The following is an 18648-nucleotide window of genomic DNA, read 5'->3' on the forward strand; positions in this document are numbered from 1 at the left end:
AAATGACAGTTCCTTGATCTTATGCAATTGCTTTGAAATGACCATGTACTCTAAGAGTAGTATTAAACTCCTGTTCCTATGCGATGCAGTATGAGGAGCGATCTCGGCTCAAACTCATTGAAAAGGATGTACAGCAAGAGGTCAACAAGGCAAGGTACCTGAAGGAGGTCAAAGACCAGCAGGACAGCAAGGTAAAATGTTACACTTTTATATTTTACAAAGCCCCCAAAAACATATTAAAAACTAACAGCATATCCAGCTTCAATAATTCAGAGATGTATGGAATGATAGAACCAACACATCTGTTTTAAGCCATGGAAGCTGTGTACAAATGTCAATGTTTTTACCCTAGAACAATAAACCTTTAGTATTTTTGCACTTCAATGTCACAAGAAGGGTGATAGCTTATGTGGCAGCTAAGTTGACAAGTTCCAATTCAATAACCTTGTTTTTACCTTGGACATATCCAAATAATGTTTCTCCTCACAGAAAAAAAGTATGTACGAACTAAAACAAGCCATTCAGCAGAGAAAAATGCAAGAGATGGTGAATAACATCCATGACTATAAAATAATGACAGAAGCCAGTAGCAATGGCAAAAGGCTCCTGGAACAACTATATGAAACACCACAACTTGGTAAGATTCATGGGAAGAAGTCATGGGATTTGGGGTTGAAAGTTTCAAGACTATACTTATCTATACTTATCTATACTGTGAAAAAGATTGTTTCACTGGCAGGTAAGTCAATTTCACTGACAAAGTATCGTAACTAATACATATATATTCACTGCCTATTGTTTTTGAGGGGCATTTCTGTAATTCTGTAATGTATGGTGGCCACAGTATTGACATGTTCATTGCCAATTAATAATAGATTGTGAATATATGTCATTTGACATTTTCTGTATTTGTAGGGATGACTCCAATGGATGAGCATTGCCTGCTCCAAAGGAGACGAACCCTGGAACGCCTTGCACCTCTGCCCAGCAACGCCAGAGTGAAGGTGGAGAAGGCGAACAAGACAGAGCAGGTACAGATGAAATAACATTGTTGGTATTTTTAGGGTCAGGGTTAGTATATTGATGTTACTCATTATACACTTTCAAGGTCACACTTTGCATTACATTGCCTCTTTAACTGTGTAACAACTTGATAATTACACTAGTAACAACATTGTATTAATAAGCTGTTACCTAGTACCTTTTTTGTTTTAAGGGGTAGAATAGATTTGAAATTAGTAAATAGGATTGGGGAACATGAAAAGAAAATAATAATTATACTTCTACTTACAGCCTAAAATTATTCAAGGCAAGAAAATAAGACAATCAGAGAGGAAGAGTTCTAAAGGACCTGTCGTGAGGCTCCCCAGTTACCCAATACTGGCGAAGACTCTGAAATCAGGCGCCTTCACCAAAGCAACGTGTCAGACGCAGCTAAAATCAGTTGTCAGGCATGCTGTCCTAGACCATCTAGGTACAAAGGGCGTCAGGAGGCGGCTAGCTGAGTCAATCAAGTGTGAGGTGAAACTCAAGACTTCGGCACGAGGGTCGAAACCAGCAGCACAACGGGCTTGCAGTGCCAGAATTGCTTCTGACATGCTGAAGTGTGTTTCTCGGGTTGTCAATCCATTTAAACCCAGCGACGAGCCCGTCTGCAGGATTCTCGGGGGGAATAAAGATAAAAAGCCCAGCGGTCAATCGGATGATCCATCATCCATGGATGAAGAAAAGCTCAACAGCTATGTGACGACGTTGATCACCGGTATTTTGGAGGAGGTCAAGCAGCAAGTCATCGTAAAGGTTCAACAGGTCTGCCCTAAAGTATTTCAAGTGGCCACTGCAAAGGCAAGCAAAACTGCCCTGGATGTGGTCACCAATATGCTGGAGGATGTGAAGGACCATGTAATGCAGGGCAACATTGGACTAAACACATTTTTTGATGTTGAAGCGGTAAATCCAGAGCCATTTGACAGCCAATCTCCTACGATGTCGGCTTTAGAGGTGGCACATGCTGAGATGGAGGAGGCCGGGCTCCAGTCCGAGCTAGACGATGGACATCCAGGGACCTGGATGTCATCAAAAAACATGGACTACATTGCCACAGGCCTCATGGAAAGTGTGTTTAATAACATACTGGATCAGGACCTCGTACTGCTTCAGGAGCCCGGCACATTGGTCTCACATGAAGTCTCTGTGCCCCCAACAGATGGAGAGATGTCTAACTCTGTGGTTAGTCAAGGTTCTTTAAAACCACCCTCCCCAGTCAATTGTGTGACTTCCCTTAAAGACAAATTTGTTTCCCTCAATGATTTGACGAAATCCGCAGGCAATGATCATTTTGCATGCGGCAGAGGCCTCTTCTCTGCACTCCCTACTTTTCCTTTAAAGGGAAAAGTTACTGAACAGATTTCATATTCGAAGGGGTCTGTGTCCATGGAAGAGCAGCTACGGTCCATCTCCCCATCACCCAATGTGACTGAAGCAGAGAGTCAGAGGATATCTGACACAGATGAAGAGGACGGGAAATCCACATCCCCAGTGCCGCTCCAACTGTCGTCCACCATGTCGGTCCTGGATGTTAACCGGCTCCTCACCCCAGGCAGACAGGAGAAGCTGGGGTTGCCATGGCGACCAACGCATCACCTGATAGATAACCCGGGTGTCCCTCCAAAGAAGGTGAAAATTCACACCGTCTATAGAAACCCCCTTTTCTTCCCCACTGAGGCCGTGCAATCAACCAGTACGTCCTCGTCTGATGGAGAATCCTCTACTCCAGAGAAGGCCCTGAGTCAGGCTGGCTCAGATGAGGAAGGAGTCGATGAGAACATGCTGGCCTGGATGACCTCCCTTCGGGACACCCTCAACGCATTTCCGCCCATTGCACCTACCCCACCCACCTCACACCCTCCTTCACGCCGTGGTTTATCTACCAGAAGAAGAACTGTCTCCAGAACCTCACCTCAGAGAAAGAGTGAGAACTGAGAGGGACTCGGTTGCCTGTATTATTTTGAATTGCATTGACATAATGTAAAAATATATTCAAAATGAAAGAGAACACCCTGTCCAGTTCTTTTCAGTCTTTCTGATATTTGTCCTTACGATGTCCATCTTGGCCTTTCTCACAGTTGCCTCTTCAATGTAACATGTACATTTCATACACAGTTGCTCCTCTGTTCACTATACATTGCAGATAGATAGATATTTATATTCGATACAAAAACATATGTTTTTAAGTTAGATATTTTGAGTTGTCAATAGCTGAAAAAGACCGGAAATTCAATTGAGCGCCATAACTCAAAATATGACTGTTAGTACAGTAGCTTTGTTAGGCTACTGTACTTCAAACAACATATGTTACACTCAGCACTGGACATGTTGTTTAGGATTCACACCTTAATGGGATTGATTAGAGACTCCGTTTTGGCAAGTAGATATCTTGGTCATCTCAGGCCATGAGTAAACCATTTCAACAACAGCTTTGAACAATACCATTACAATATAATGTTAATACACTTAAGTATATGTAAAGTAATTTGCATATAACCCAGCATTTCTGTCTAAAATGTAAGTTTTGGTTAACAATAGCACTTACAGTTTGCTTATTTATTGGATTCAATGCTCATTTTGAGATTGGATTATGTATTAACAGTGCTAACCTTCAGTTTTGTGCATTTAGTTGCCAACTGTAACATAACACAACTGCAACATAACACAAACACAAGGTATGGCAGGTAGTCACATATTAACGTGAACATCCTATGGGCTTACTTGCTTGGAGGTTGGCCTTGTTTAGAGGTTGAGTTACTGAATTGAATGGAAACATGTCATATCCCCCTCAAACATAATTGGGACTGAATGGTTGAATATTTAAAACCAAAAAAGCAATTTAACAGTATGAGTACTTATTCAGGATCAAAAACTATGTTTTAAATGAGAAGTTATGGCTTGTCAAAAGCTGCAAAATACAGGAAATTCAAAATGAGCATCACCACCCATAACGTCACCTATGCACTAACAAGGTTTTCCAGCACGCAGCTTTAATGTTGTGTTAATGTTACTGTATGTTGGTCTACTGTACTTCAAACAACATGTACTCACCACTGGGCAGGATGCTTAGGATTCAAAGCTTCTCTCGAACAGCCTAATTCATCCTCTTCAGAGTGATGGTACACACCCATAGAGGACAGACTGCATACAGAAGAATATGCAGGTCAGTGCTTCATTGAACAGGTCTGTTGTGCCCCACCTAAAACCTAAGTCCATCATGGAAACTCATTTGGGGGCTTCTGCCCACCTACTTAAGACAAAAAGCTGTGTGCTGTAAATTTGTAAATGTTGTTAATATTTTGCTATTTTGTACATTTGCTGTCAATATTTGCTATTGTTTTTTATGTCCATGCAGCAACCTCACCAAGTAAATTTCCTTTATGTGCAAATATACTTGGCCAAATAAAAGAATTCTGATTCTGAAACACGAACGCATGTATATGTTTGTTGGTTTACACACATAGGCCTCATTTCTTTGTTTATGATACTAGAACGTAAGCCTATCCCTATTCTAATTGTAACATGACCACACTTATTGTGAAACAGAAGGGAAAACATTGTTATCCTAGTAAAGGCATCCCTTTCATTCATGTCATTATGATTATCTGCAATAGCGTTCACATAACGTAGCTAGCAAGCTATAGCTAGTCCAGGCGAAAGCTAAGCATTTACTAAACCATATAGTTTATTGGTTTGATTCCAGCGAATATCGTAGCCAATCTCTCATCCATCCATCCATCCACGTCTTGAAACTACTACTATTGAGTGGAGGGCAGCACGTTCAAAAGCCGTCACAACATAGCAATGTTTCTGTATCTGCAGCTTAGTTAGACTAGCATTCATACATTTAGCATTTAGCATTCATACATTTAATAACTGTATTAACTGTAACTGTATTAACTACGAACTTAACTCGGTCTCGATGCAATGCTCTGGGACATAATCGGTTATTATGTAGAAATTGCTGTTGGTCTGACTAGAGAAATGTCATAGGTATGTCATGAGGCACCTGGTAAACGGAAACAGCTGAACTAATTGTTACAATATTCAGTCAGCACCTTATATATATATAAAGGATAACCAACGAAAAGAAAACTAATCAACGACGTGGAGGTGTAAATCGGCCCGAGGCTTGGCGGGAGTAACGTTCACCTTCGGCTGAGTCTCGGACCGTTTTACGCCTCTACGGCGTTGATTATTCCTACATAATTCCCACTATGTCCACTTAGAACACAATCACAATAAATGTCACTCGAACGAAGGTAATGGAATCCAAGATCCAATCTGTTGTGTATCTTGTGAAGCCATCAGATACATGGGATGTTTCTCTGTACAGCTGTCCAACGTGGCTGGAAATGGTACATCCTTTGCTGCCCCCTTGTGGTAAAAGGTGGACCCGACAACTTAAAATGGCTTAGGCTACACACCCAAACTGTATATTGTGGCCTGGTGGTTTTTGCTCTGACATGCACTGTCAACTGTGGGACCTTATATAGACAGGTGTGTGCCGTTCCAAATCATGTTCTATCAATTGAATTTACCACAGGTGGACTCCAATCAAGTCATAGAAACATCTCAAGGATGATAAATGGAAACAGGATTCACCGGGGTTCAATTTCGAGTGTCATAGCAAAGGGTCTGAATACTTATGTAAATGTGATACTTCCGTTTTTTATTTTGAATAAATTAGCAAACATTTCTAAAAACCTGTTTTCACTTTGTCATTATGGGGTATTGTGTGTAGATTGATGAGGAAAAAAATGAATTTAATCCATTTTAGAATAAAGCTGTAACATAACAAAACGTGGAAAAAGTTAAGGGGTCCGAATACTTTAGAATGCATGTATGTTTAGAAGAGGAGCGCTTGCGAGCATTTCAACGTCCTTTCACTCACTCCACTGTATCCCAGTATATATATATCAATTAATGACCAAAAACTATGTTTTAAGTGAGAAGTTATGGCTTGTCAAAAGCCGCAAAAGACAGGACATTCAAAAATGAGCACCACCACCCATAACTATGCACTAACAAGGTTTTCTAGCACACAGCTTTGATACCAAGTTATAGTGCTGTATGTTGTACTTCAAAAAACATGTAGGCCTACTCAGCACTGGGCAGGTTGCTTAGGATTCAAAGTTTCTCCCAAACAGCCTAATTCATACTCTTAGAGTATGTGTTCTTCAAGATAGTGATTTATATTTTTGCATGATACAATACAAGTTCCTTTTTATTGCCACACAACCTCAGTTAGTGGAGTTTGTTTTCAGTACAGTATGGTGGGGAACTCTGACATACACTACAATGAACAGAAGAAAGACAACACAACACAGTCCAATGCACTGTAAATTGCACTCGGTCCATGGTTTTTACACCGGAAGGTGATCTGCTGATAAATTACCAAAAATGTGATCCCATCACTATTTAATAAATCTATCAGAAAAGCAAAAACATTTAAGAACTAGGCCTATTCATAAATATGACAGTGGATGACATGTTTGGATATAAAACAAAACTTCAGCGACAATACTGTAGGTGAGAAACATGCAACAATAGGCCCGTGAGATAGACATAATATTACGGATTTACATAATATGATGATAATATGGCGATAAATCCAGGCAGTCAGACTCGAAGTTTGGACAATATAAATAGTGAAGTGACCCGCTGACCAATCGATCGTATCGTTTCTTTCTTTAAGTGATCGATGAAAACATCGAGGTCAGGGCATAGACTTTTACTCGAGGCCAGTCTCGAAAGCGAACTATGGAAGAAAAAAAATACGAAAAGAAGATGCCATTCAAATTCAGACATAACTAAAAGAGACTAAAAGAGAACAGCTCGTGTTGTTTTAAAGTGTAGCTGCTTGTACCACACTAATAGCAACGACTGAGAACCTCAGAGACAGGGATTTGGACTTGAAAGTCGATGATTTTGCTGAACACAAGGCGCTTCAAATGAGTGAATAGTAGGCATCTTTTCGTAGCGGATGGGAGGGGATTGTTGATATAGCCTCTCTCATGGTATAATGCAAAGGACGTAACGCCAGTTATTAACAGTAGTTTAATAGCTGTCATTATTCGAACATGTGGGGCCAATCAAAGACATTTTCACCCGGCCCGTCGTGAGTAGCTTCGCCACTGCGCTATCTTTTGTGTAAATTGATAAATTGCTTTTTCGTGTACTCATCTTCATCTACAGCCGTCTTTATAATTAAATGGGTTTGTTTTTTTTGTAAGCTGTGAATTCATTAATTTGTGTGACTTGTGAAACGTATGACATTTTATTAGAAATTCAGAGGTTGTCATGGAGATAGCTTGGCGCTGGCACGACAGAAAAAGTGATTGACTTGGCAAATTTGACAAATGTCAACGGTGATGACGTCATCGTAACAATGGGCTTGTATTGATATATAATCGTATCGACAGACGTGAAGCTCATTTCTGCAAGTTGCGGTATGGAACAAGCTTCGAAAGGAAAACAGGTAGGCTACATTTACTAACAAAGCATTTTATGTCATTTTATTTTAGTCATTCGACTCTTGACAATTGTGGTTATGGTGTACTCTGCTTACTGTAACTCTCAACTTTACTGTAACTCTCAAATAAGAAGGGTGTGAAATCAGGCTTACTTAACATGGCACTGCAATACAACTGTTGAATTCACCTAAAAATTGACCAAATGTGCACAAAATGCAGTTTTTACAGTATGTATGCATATAGCTGAGTTGCTTCTTTTTCAGAAGAACGCCTCCTTGGCTCCTGAGACAATGGGGATACCCCCTAAATCAGCCAAGCATCCTCATCCACCAGTGGGAAGGCCTCCTCAGATTTTGAGAAAGACTCCTGAGAATACTCGGAGCAGATTGGCTGCAATGACCAAACTTCCTGTTTTACCTGGGGTTGGCCTCACGTTGACCAGGTTACGCCTGGGTGAAACGGTAGGCCCTGTGACACACTACACCTCATTTCAGATCAGAATATTGCCAATGAAAGTAAAGGTAGACATGTAGGCTCTGTACAGAAACAGCCCCATGTCCCTATTCCCCAAGACAGTTGTGTATATTTGAAAGGACTGGATAGGTATAAGCAAGGCCCTGTCCAGTAACATAGCCACTACTCTCAAGACATGAGTACATCTGAAATGACTGGGTAGTCATAAACAAGATGGCAAGTAGATTACACCTATTCTGTCGTAGGACATGTTTTAGTTACTAACATCTTGTTTTACAGCTATCTGATCCAGTCAGCAGGTCTCTGTGGATTGAGACTCAGTCTAGTGTTTTATTACTTGGTAAAAATGCAATTAGACCATCTGCGAAAGAGGAAATTACAGTACATGCTTTATCAGATTCAGATTAGCTTCACAATCCTTCTTTAAAAAGACATGATGGTCAGAGCAAAATCCAAGGGCCAAACTCATCATGTTTTACCAGCTTTCCCCTGATCTAGGCCTATCAGAGCAGTTAGAGAATAATAAAGAAAGATTGCCTTTTAAAAGTGACCCTCTTACTTACCAAGGGCCAGACTGTGGTGCAGTAAAAGTAAACTACTAATGTCATTCCTCCAGTTGTTCCAGCCAACAACCGATTTCAACCTCAGTGACCCCAACTGTCACATTATAAGGCCCAGTTACAGCAGCTTGCATGACCCAAACCTCAATGATTACTACCATAAGAAGGACATGCATGACAAGTTGAAGAAGCAAAACTTCATCACGGAAGATGACAAAGTAAGTTCATGTGATGCGTATTACTCCTTACCATTGTAAGGTGAAACTGAACTTAATTAATGATGTTTCAGGATACACTTTAATCCAGACCATATTTATTTCTCACATTATGTGGTATCTTCCCAAGGTTGTATGCTCGTTGAAGGAGTACAACACCTTCAAACAGTACCTGGATACTGTTAAAACTGACCTTGACAAATCCTTCAGAATACAGATGGTAATGTTCAGTGTTCTATAATAAACATTTAGTCGAGATCACACATGAAGTAACTTGATTGTAGACATTTTAAATAATCGCTCAAATAATCTCCGTAACATGCCCTTTCCTCATGTTGGTACATACAGTATCTAAAATATGCAAATACAGTTTTTACTTTATCATATTTCAGAAGGAACACATGATGAATCTAGTGAAGCTGCAAGGGGAAGGCCAGATTGCTGAGAATGTTACTCTGGCTGACATGAGAGAGTTTCTGTTGGAGGAAGGAGCTAAGAAACTGAAGCAACTTCAGTCGACCAGTGATTCCAGGTGGGCAGGATGTACATTTGTGACCACATCCCCATTGTGATGAATGATTCAAACTTGGACTGAATCTGTATAGCCTCTTATGAATGTATTTTGTTCTGTGTTGGAAATGTCCAGTAAATGATTTGTTGAATTCAGTGATAGGGACAGGGGACAGAAAGATGGCCTGCAAACTGCATCATGTGTCACACAGACAGAGGACGTTCTCTGTAAACAGCTGGTAGGGATGTTAAGGAGAGCAAACACTGTTAGAGATTTGAGATTTGATAATGACATGAAAATGACAGTTCCTTGATCTTATGCAATTGCTTTGAAATGACCATGTACTCTAAGAGTAGTATTAAACTCCTGTTCCTATGCGATGCAGTATGAGGAGCGATCTCGGCTCAAACTCATTGAAAAGGATGTACAGCAAGAGGTCAACAAGGCAAGGTACCTGAAGGAGGTCAAAGACCAGCAGGACAGCAAGGTAAAATGTTACACTTTTATATTTTACAAAGCCCCCAAAAACATATTAAAAACTAACAGCATATCCAGCTTCAATAATTCAGAGATGTATGGAATGATAGAACCAACACATCTGTTTTAAGCCATGGAAGCTGTGTACAAATGTCAATGTTTTTACCCTAGAACAATAAACCTTTAGTATTTTTGCACTTCAATGTCACAAGAAGGGTGATAGCTTATGTGGCAGCTAAGTTGACAAGTTCCAATTCAATAACCTTGTTTTTACCTTGGACATATCCAAATAATGTTTCTCCTCACAGAAAAAAAGTATGTACGAACTAAAACAAGCCATTCAGCAGAGAAAAATGCAAGAGATGGTGAATAACATCCATGACTATAAAATAATGACAGAAGCCAGTAGCAATGGCAAAAGGCTCCTGGAACAACTATATGAAACACCACAACTTGGTAAGATTCATGGGAAGAAGTCATGGGATTTGGGGTTGAAAGTTTCAAGACTATACTTATCTATACTTATCTATACTGTGAAAAAGATTGTTTCACTGGCAGGTAAGTCAATTTCACTGACAAAGTATCGTAACTAATACATATATATTCACTGCCTATTGTTTTTGAGGGGCATTTCTGTAATTCTGTAATGTATGGTGGCCACAGTATTGACATGTTCATTGCCAATTAATAATAGATTGTGAATATATGTCATTTGACATTTTCTGTATTTGTAGGGATGACTCCAATGGATGAGCATTGCCTGCTCCAAAGCAGACGAACCCTGGAACGCCTTGCACCTCTGCCCAGCAACGCCAGAGTGAAGGTGGAGAAGGCGAACAAGACAGAGCAGGTACAGATGAAATAACATTGTTGGTATTTTTAGGGTCAGGGTTAGTATATTGATGTTACTCATTATACACTTTCAAGGTCACACTTTGCATTACATTGCCTCTTTAACTGTGTAACAACTTGATAATTACACTAGTAACAACATTGTATTAATAAGCTGTTACCTAGTACCTTTTTTGTTTTAAGGGGTAGAATAGATTTGAAATTAGTAAATAGGATTGGGGAACATGAAAAGAAAATAATAATTATACTTCTACTTACAGCCTAAAATTATTCAAGGCAAGAAAATAAGACAATCAGAGAGGAAGAGTTCTAAAGGACCTGTCGTGAGGCTCCCCAGTTACCCAATACTGGCGAAGACTCTGAAATCAGGCGCCTTCACCAAAGCAACGTGTCAGACGCAGCTAAAATCAGTTGTCAGGCATGCTGTCCTAGACCATCTAGGTACAAAGGGCGTCAGGAGGCGGCTAGCTGAGTCAATCAAGTGTGAGGTGAAACTCAAGACTTCGGCACGAGGGTCGAAACCAGCAGCACAACGGGCTTGCAGTGCCAGAATTGCTTCTGACATGCTCAAGTGTGTTTCTCGGGTTGTCAATCCATTTAAACCCAGCGACGAGCCCGTCTGCAGGATTCTCGGGGGGAATAAAGATAAAAAGCCCAGCGGTCAATCGGATGATCCATCATCCATGGATGAAGAAAAGCTCAACAGCTATGTGACGACGTTGATCACCGGTATTTTGGAGGAGGTCAAGCAGCAAGTCATCGTAAAGGTTCAACAGGTCTGCCCTAAAGTATTTCAAGTGGCCACTGCAAAGGCAAGCAAAACTGCCCTGGATGTGGTCACCAATATGCTGGAGGATGTGAAGGACCATGTAATGCAGGGCAACATTGGACTAAACACATTTTTTGATGTTGAAGCGGTAAATCCAGAGCCATTTGACAGCCAATCTCCTACGATGTCGGCTTTAGAGGTGGCACATGCTGAGATGGAGGAGGCCGGGCTCCAGTCCGAGCTAGACGATGGACATCCAGGGACCTGGATGTCATCAAAAAACATGGACTACATTGCCACAGGCCTCATGGAAAGTGTGTTTAATAACATACTGGATCAGGACCTCGTACTGCTTCAGGAGCCCGGCACATTGGTCTCACATGAAGTCTCTGTGCCCCCAACAGATGGAGAGATGTCTAACTCTGTGGTTAGTCAAGGTTCTTTAAAACCACCCTCCCCAGTCAATTGTGTGACTTCCCTTAAAGACAAATTTGTTTCCCTCAATGATTTGACGAAATCCGCAGGCAATGATCATTTTGCATGCGGCAGAGGCCTCTTCTCTGCACTCCCTACTTTTCCTTTAAAGGGAAAAGTTACTGAACAGATTTCATATTCGAAGGGGTCTGTGTCCATGGAAGAGCAGCTACGGTCCATCTCCCCATCACCCAATGTGACTGAAGCAGAGAGTCAGAGGATATCTGACACAGATGAAGAGGACGGGAAATCCACATCCCCAGTGCCGCTCCAACTGTCGTCCACCATGTCGGTCCTGGATGTTAACCGGCTCCTCACCCCAGGCAGACAGGAGAAGCTGGGGTTGCCATGGCGACCAACGCATCACCTGATAGATAACCCGGGTGTCCCTCCAAAGAAGGTGAAAATTCACACCGTCTATAGAAACCCCCTTTTCTTCCCCACTGAGGCCGTGCAATCAACCAGTACGTCCTCGTCTGATGGAGAATCCTCTACTCCAGAGAAGGCCCTGAGTCAGGCTGGCTCAGATGAGGAAGGAGTCGATGAGAACATGCTGGCCTGGATGACCTCCCTTCGGGACACCCTCAACGCATTTCCGCCCATTGCACCTACCCCACCCACCTCACACCCTCCTTCACGCCGTGGTTTATCTACCAGAAGAAGAACTGTCTCCAGAACCTCACCTCAGAGAAAGAGTGAGAACTGAGAGGGACTCGGTTGCCTGTATTATTTTGAATTGCATTGACATAATGTAAAAATATATTCAAAATGAAAGAGAACACCCTGTCCAGTTCTTTTCAGTCTTTCTGATATTTGTCCTTACGATGTCCATCTTGGCCTTTCTCACAGTTGCCTCTTCAATGTAACATGTACATTTCATACACAGTTGCTCCTCTGTTCACTATACATTGCAGATAGATAGATATTTATATTCGATACAAAAACATATGTTTTTAAGTTAGATATTTTGAGTTGTCAATAGCTGAAAAAGACCGGAAATTCAATTGAGCGCCATAACTCAAAATATGACTGTTAGTACAGTAGCTTTGTTAGGCTACTGTACTTCAAACAACATATGTTACACTCAGCACTGGACATGTTGTTTAGGATTCACACCTTAATGGGATTGATTAGAGACTCCGTTTTGGCAAGTAGATATCTTGGTCATCTCAGGCCATGAGTAAACCATTTCAACAACAGCTTTGAACAATACCATTACAATATAATGTTAATACACTTAAGTATATGTAAAGTAATTTGCATATAACCCAGCATTTCTGTCTAAAATGTAAGTTTTGGTTAACAATAGCACTTACAGTTTGCTTATTTATTGGATTCAATGCTCATTTTGAGATTGGATTATGTATTAACAGTGCTAACCTTCAGTTTTGTGCATTTAGTTGCCAACTGTAACATAACACAACTGCAACATAACACAAACACAAGGTATGGCAGGTAGTCACATATTAACGTGAACATCCTATGGGCTTACTTGCTTGGAGGTTGGCCTTGTTTAGAGGTTGAGTTACTGAATTGAATGGAAACATGTCATATCCCCCTCAAACATAATTGGGACTGAATGGTTGAATATTTAAAACCAAAAAAGCAATTTAACAGTATGAGTACTTATTCAGGATCAAAAACTATGTTTTAAATGAGAAGTTATGGCTTGTCAAAAGCTGCAAAATACAGGAAATTCAAAATGAGCATCACCACCCATAACGTCACCTATGCACTAACAAGGTTTTCCAGCACGCAGCTTTAATGTTGTGTTAATGTTACTGTATGTTGGTCTACTGTACTTCAAACAACATGTACTCACCACTGGGCAGGATGCTTAGGATTCAAAGCTTCTCTCGAACAGCCTAATTCATCCTCTTCAGAGTGATGGTACACACCCATAGAGGACAGACTGCATACAGAAGAATATGCAGGTCAGTGCTTCATTGAACAGGTCTGTTGTGCCCCACCTAAAACCTAAGTCCATCATGGAAACTCATTTGGGGGCTTCTGCCCACCTACTTAAGATAAAAAGCTGTGTGCTGTAAATTTGTAAATGTTGTTAATATTTTGCTATTTTGTACATTTGCTGTCAATATTTGCTATTGTTTTTTATGTCCATGCAGCAACCTCACCAAGTAAATTTCCTTTATGTGCAAATATACTTGGCCAAATAAAAGAATTCTGATTCTGAAACACGAACGCATGTATATGTTTGTTGGTTTACACACATAGGCCTCATTTCTTTGTTTATGATACTAGAACGTAAGCCTATCCCTATTCTAATTGTAACATGACCACACTTATTGTGAAACAGAAGGGAAAACATTGTTATCCTAGTAAAGGCATCCCTTTCATTCATGTCATTATGATTATCTGCAATAGCGTTCACATAACGTAGCTAGCAAGCTATAGCTAGTCCAGGCGAAAGCTAAGCATTTACTAAACCATATAGTTTATTGGTTTGATTCCAGCGAATATCGTAGCCAATCTCTCATCCATCCATCCATCCACGTCTTGAAACTACTACTATTGAGTGGAGGGCAGCACGTTCAAAAGCCGTCACAACATAGCAATGTTTCTGTATCTGCAGCTTAGTTAGACTAGCATTCATACATTTAGCATTTAGCATTCATACATTTAATAACTGTATTAACTGTAACTGTATTAACTACGAACTTAACTCGGTCTCGATGCAATGCTCTGGGACATAATCGGTTATTATGTAGAAATTGCTGTTGGTCTGACTAGAGAAATGTCATAGGTATGTCATGAGGCACCTGGTAAACGGAAACAGCTGAACTAATTGTTACAATATTCAGTCAGCACCTTATATATATATAAAGGATAACCAACGAAAAGAAAACTAATCAACGACGTGGAGGTGTAAATCGGCCCGAGGCTTGGCGGGAGTAACGTTCACCTTCGGCTGAGTCTCGGACCGTTTTACGCCTCTACGGCGTTGATTATTCCTACATAATTCCCACTATGTCCACTTAGAACACAATCACAATAAATGTCACTCGAACGAAGGTAATGGAATCCAAGATCTGTTGTGTATCTTGTGAAGCCATCAGATACAAGGGATGTTTCTCTGTACAGCTGTCCAACGTGGCTGGAAATGGTACATCCTTTGCTGCCCCCTTGTGGTAAAAGGTGGACCCGACAACTTAAAATGGCTTAGGCTACACACCCAAACTGTATATTGTGGCCTGGTGGTTTTTGCTCTGACATGCACTGTCAACTGTGGGACCTTATATAGACAGGTGTGTGCCGTTCCAAATCATGTTCTATCAATTGAATTTACCACAGGTGGACTCCAATCAAGTCATAGAAACATCTCAAGGATGATAAATGGAAACAGGATTCACCGGGGTTCAATTTCGAGTGTCATAGCAAAGGGTCTGAATACTTATGTAAATGTGATACTTCAGTTTTTTATTTTGAATAAATTAGCAAACATTTCTAAAAACCTGTTTTCACTTTGTCATTATGGGGTATTGTGTGTAGATTGATGAGGAAAAAAATGAATTTAATCCATTTTAGAATAAAGCTGTAACATAACAAAACGTGGAAAAAGTTAAGGGGTCCGAATACTTTAGAATGCATGTATGTTTAGAAGAGGAGCGCTTGCGAGCATTTCAACGTCCTTTCACTCACTCCACTGTATCCCAGTATATATATATCAATTAATGACCAAAAACTATGTTTTAAGTGAGAAGTTATGGCTTGTCAAAAGCCGCAAAAGACAGGACATTCAAAAATGAGCACCACCACCCATAACTATGCACTAACAAGGTTTTCTAGCACACAGCTTTGATACCAAGTTATAGTGCTGTATGTTGTACTTCAAAAAACATGTAGGCCTACTCAGCACTGGGCAGGTTGCTTAGGATTCAAAGTTTCTCCCAAACAGCCTAATTCATACTCTTAGAGTATGTGTTCTTCAAGATAGTGATTTATATTTTTGCATGATACAATACAAGTTCCTTTTTATTGCCACACAACCTAAGTTAGTGGAGTTTGTTTTCAGTACAGTATGGTGGGGAACTCTGACATACACTACAATGAACAGAAGAAAGACAACACAACACAGTCCAATGCACTGTAAATTGCACTCGGTCCATGGTTTTTACACCGGAAGGTGATCTGCTGATAAATTACCAAAAATGTGATCCCATCACTATTTAATAAATCTATCAGAAAAGCAAAAACATTTAAGAACTAGGCCTATTCATAAATATGACAGTGGATGACATGTTTGGATATAAAACAAAACTTCAGCGACAATACTGTAGGTGAGAAACATGCAACAATAGGCCCGTGAGATAGACATAATATTACGGATTTACATAATATGATGATAATATGGCGATAAATCCAGGCAGTCAGACTCGAAGTTTGGACAATATAAATAGTGAAGTGACCCGCTGACCAATCGATCGTATCGTTTCTTTCTTTAAGTGATCGATGAAAACATCGAGGTCAGGGCATAGACTTTTACTCGAGGCCAGTCTCGAAAGCGAACTATGGAAGAAAAAAAATACGAAAAGAAGATGCCATTCAAATTCAGACATAACTAAAAGAGACTAAAAGAGAACAGCTCGTGTTGTTTTAAAGTGTAGCTGCTTGTACCACACTAATAGCAACGACTGAGAACCTCAGAGACAGGGATTTGGACTTGAAAGTCGATGATTTTGCTGAACACAAGGCGCTTCAAATGAGTGAATAGTAGGCATCTTTTCGTAGCGGATGGGAGGGGATTGTTGATATAGCCTATCTCATGGTATAATGCAAAGGACGTAACGCCAGTTATTAACAGTAGTTTAATAGCTGTCATTATTCGAACATGTGGGGCCAATCAAAGACATTTTCACCCGGCCCGTCGTGAGTAGCTTCGCCACTGCGCTATCTTTTGTGTAAATTGATAAATTGCTTTTTCGTGTACTCATCTTCATCTACAGCCGTCTTTATAATTAAATGGGTTTGTTTTTTTTGTAAGCTGTGAATTCATTAATTTGTGTGACTTGTGAAACGTATGACATTTTATTAGAAATTCAGAGGTTGTCATGGAGATAGCTTGGCGCTGGCACGACAGAAAAAGTGATTGACTTGGCAAATTTGACAAATGTCAACGGTGATGACGTCATCGTAACAATGGGCTTGTATTGATATATAATCGTATCGACAGACGTGAAGCTCATTTCTGCAAGTTGCGGTATGGAACAAGCTTCGAAAGGAAAACAGGTAGGCTACATTTACTAACAAAGCATTTTATGTCATTTTATTTTAGTCATTCGACTCTTGACAATTGTGGTTATGGTGTACTCTGCTTACTGTAACTCTCAACTTTACTGTAACTCTCAAATAAGAAGGGTGTGAAATCAGGCTTACTTAACATGGCACTGCAATACAACTGTTGAATTCACCTAAAAATTGACCAAATGTGCACAAAATGCAGTTTTTACAGTATGTATGCATATAGCTGAGTTGCTTCTTTTTCAGAAGAACGCCTCCTTGGCTCCTGAGACAATGGGGATACCCCCTAAATCAGCCAAGCATCCTCATCCACCAGTGGGAAGGCCTCCTCAGATTTTGAGAAAGACTCCTGAGAATACTCGGAGCAGATTGGCTGCAATGACCAAACTTCCTGTTTTACCTGGGGTTGGCCTCACGTTGACCAGGTTACGCCTGGGTGAAACGGTAGGCCCTGTGACACACTACACCTCATTTCAGATCAGAATATTGCCAATGAAAGTAAAGGTAGACATGTAGGCTCTGTACAGAAACAGCCCCATGTCCCTATTCCCCAAGACAGTTGTGTATATTTGAAAGGACTGGATAGGTATAAGCAAGGCCCTGTCCAGTAACATAGCCACTACTCTCAAGACATGAGTACATCTGAAATGACTGGGTAGTCATAAACAAGATGGCAAGTAGATTACACCTATTCTGTCGTACGACATGTTTTAGTTACTAACATCTTGTTTTACAGCTATCTGATCCAGTCAGCAGGTCTCTGTGGATTGAGACTCAGTCTAGTGTTTTATTACTTGGTAAAAATGCAATTAGACCATCTGCGAAAGAGGAAATTACAGTACATGCTTTATCAGATTCAGATTAGCTTCACAATCCTTCTTTAAAAAGACATGATGGTCAGAGCAAAATCCAAGGGCCAAACTCATCATGTTTTACCAGCTTTCCCCTGATCTAGGCCTATCAGAGCAGTTAGAGAATAATAAAGAAAGATTGCCTTTTAAAAGTGACCCTCTTACTTACCAAGGGCCAGACTGTGGTGCAGTAAAAGTAAACTACTAATGTCATTCCTCCAGTTGTTCCAGCCAACAACCGATTTCAACCTCAGTGACCCCAACTGTCACATTATAAGGCCCAGTTACAGCAGCTTGCATGACCCAAACCTCAATGATTACTACCATAAGAAGGACATGCATGACAAGTTGAAGAAGCAAAACTTCATCACGGAAGATGACAAAGTAAGTTCATGTGATGCGTATTACTCCTTACCATTGTAAGGTGAAACTGAACTTAATTAATGATGTTTCAGGATACACTTTAATCCAGACCATATTTATTTCTCACATTATGTGGTATCTTCCCAAGGTTGTATGCTCGTTGAAGGAGTACAACACCTTCAAACAGTACCTGGATACTGTTAAAACTGACCTTGACAAATCCTTCAGAATACAGATGGTAATGTTCAGTGTTCTATAATAAACATTTAGTCGAGATCACACATGAAGTAACTTGATTGTAGACATTTTAAATAATCGCT

This window comes from Argentina silus (genome assembly GCF_951799395.1).
Source record: "Argentina silus genome assembly, chromosome: 10".
NCBI lineage: Eukaryota > Metazoa > Chordata > Actinopteri > Argentiniformes > Argentinidae > Argentina > Argentina silus.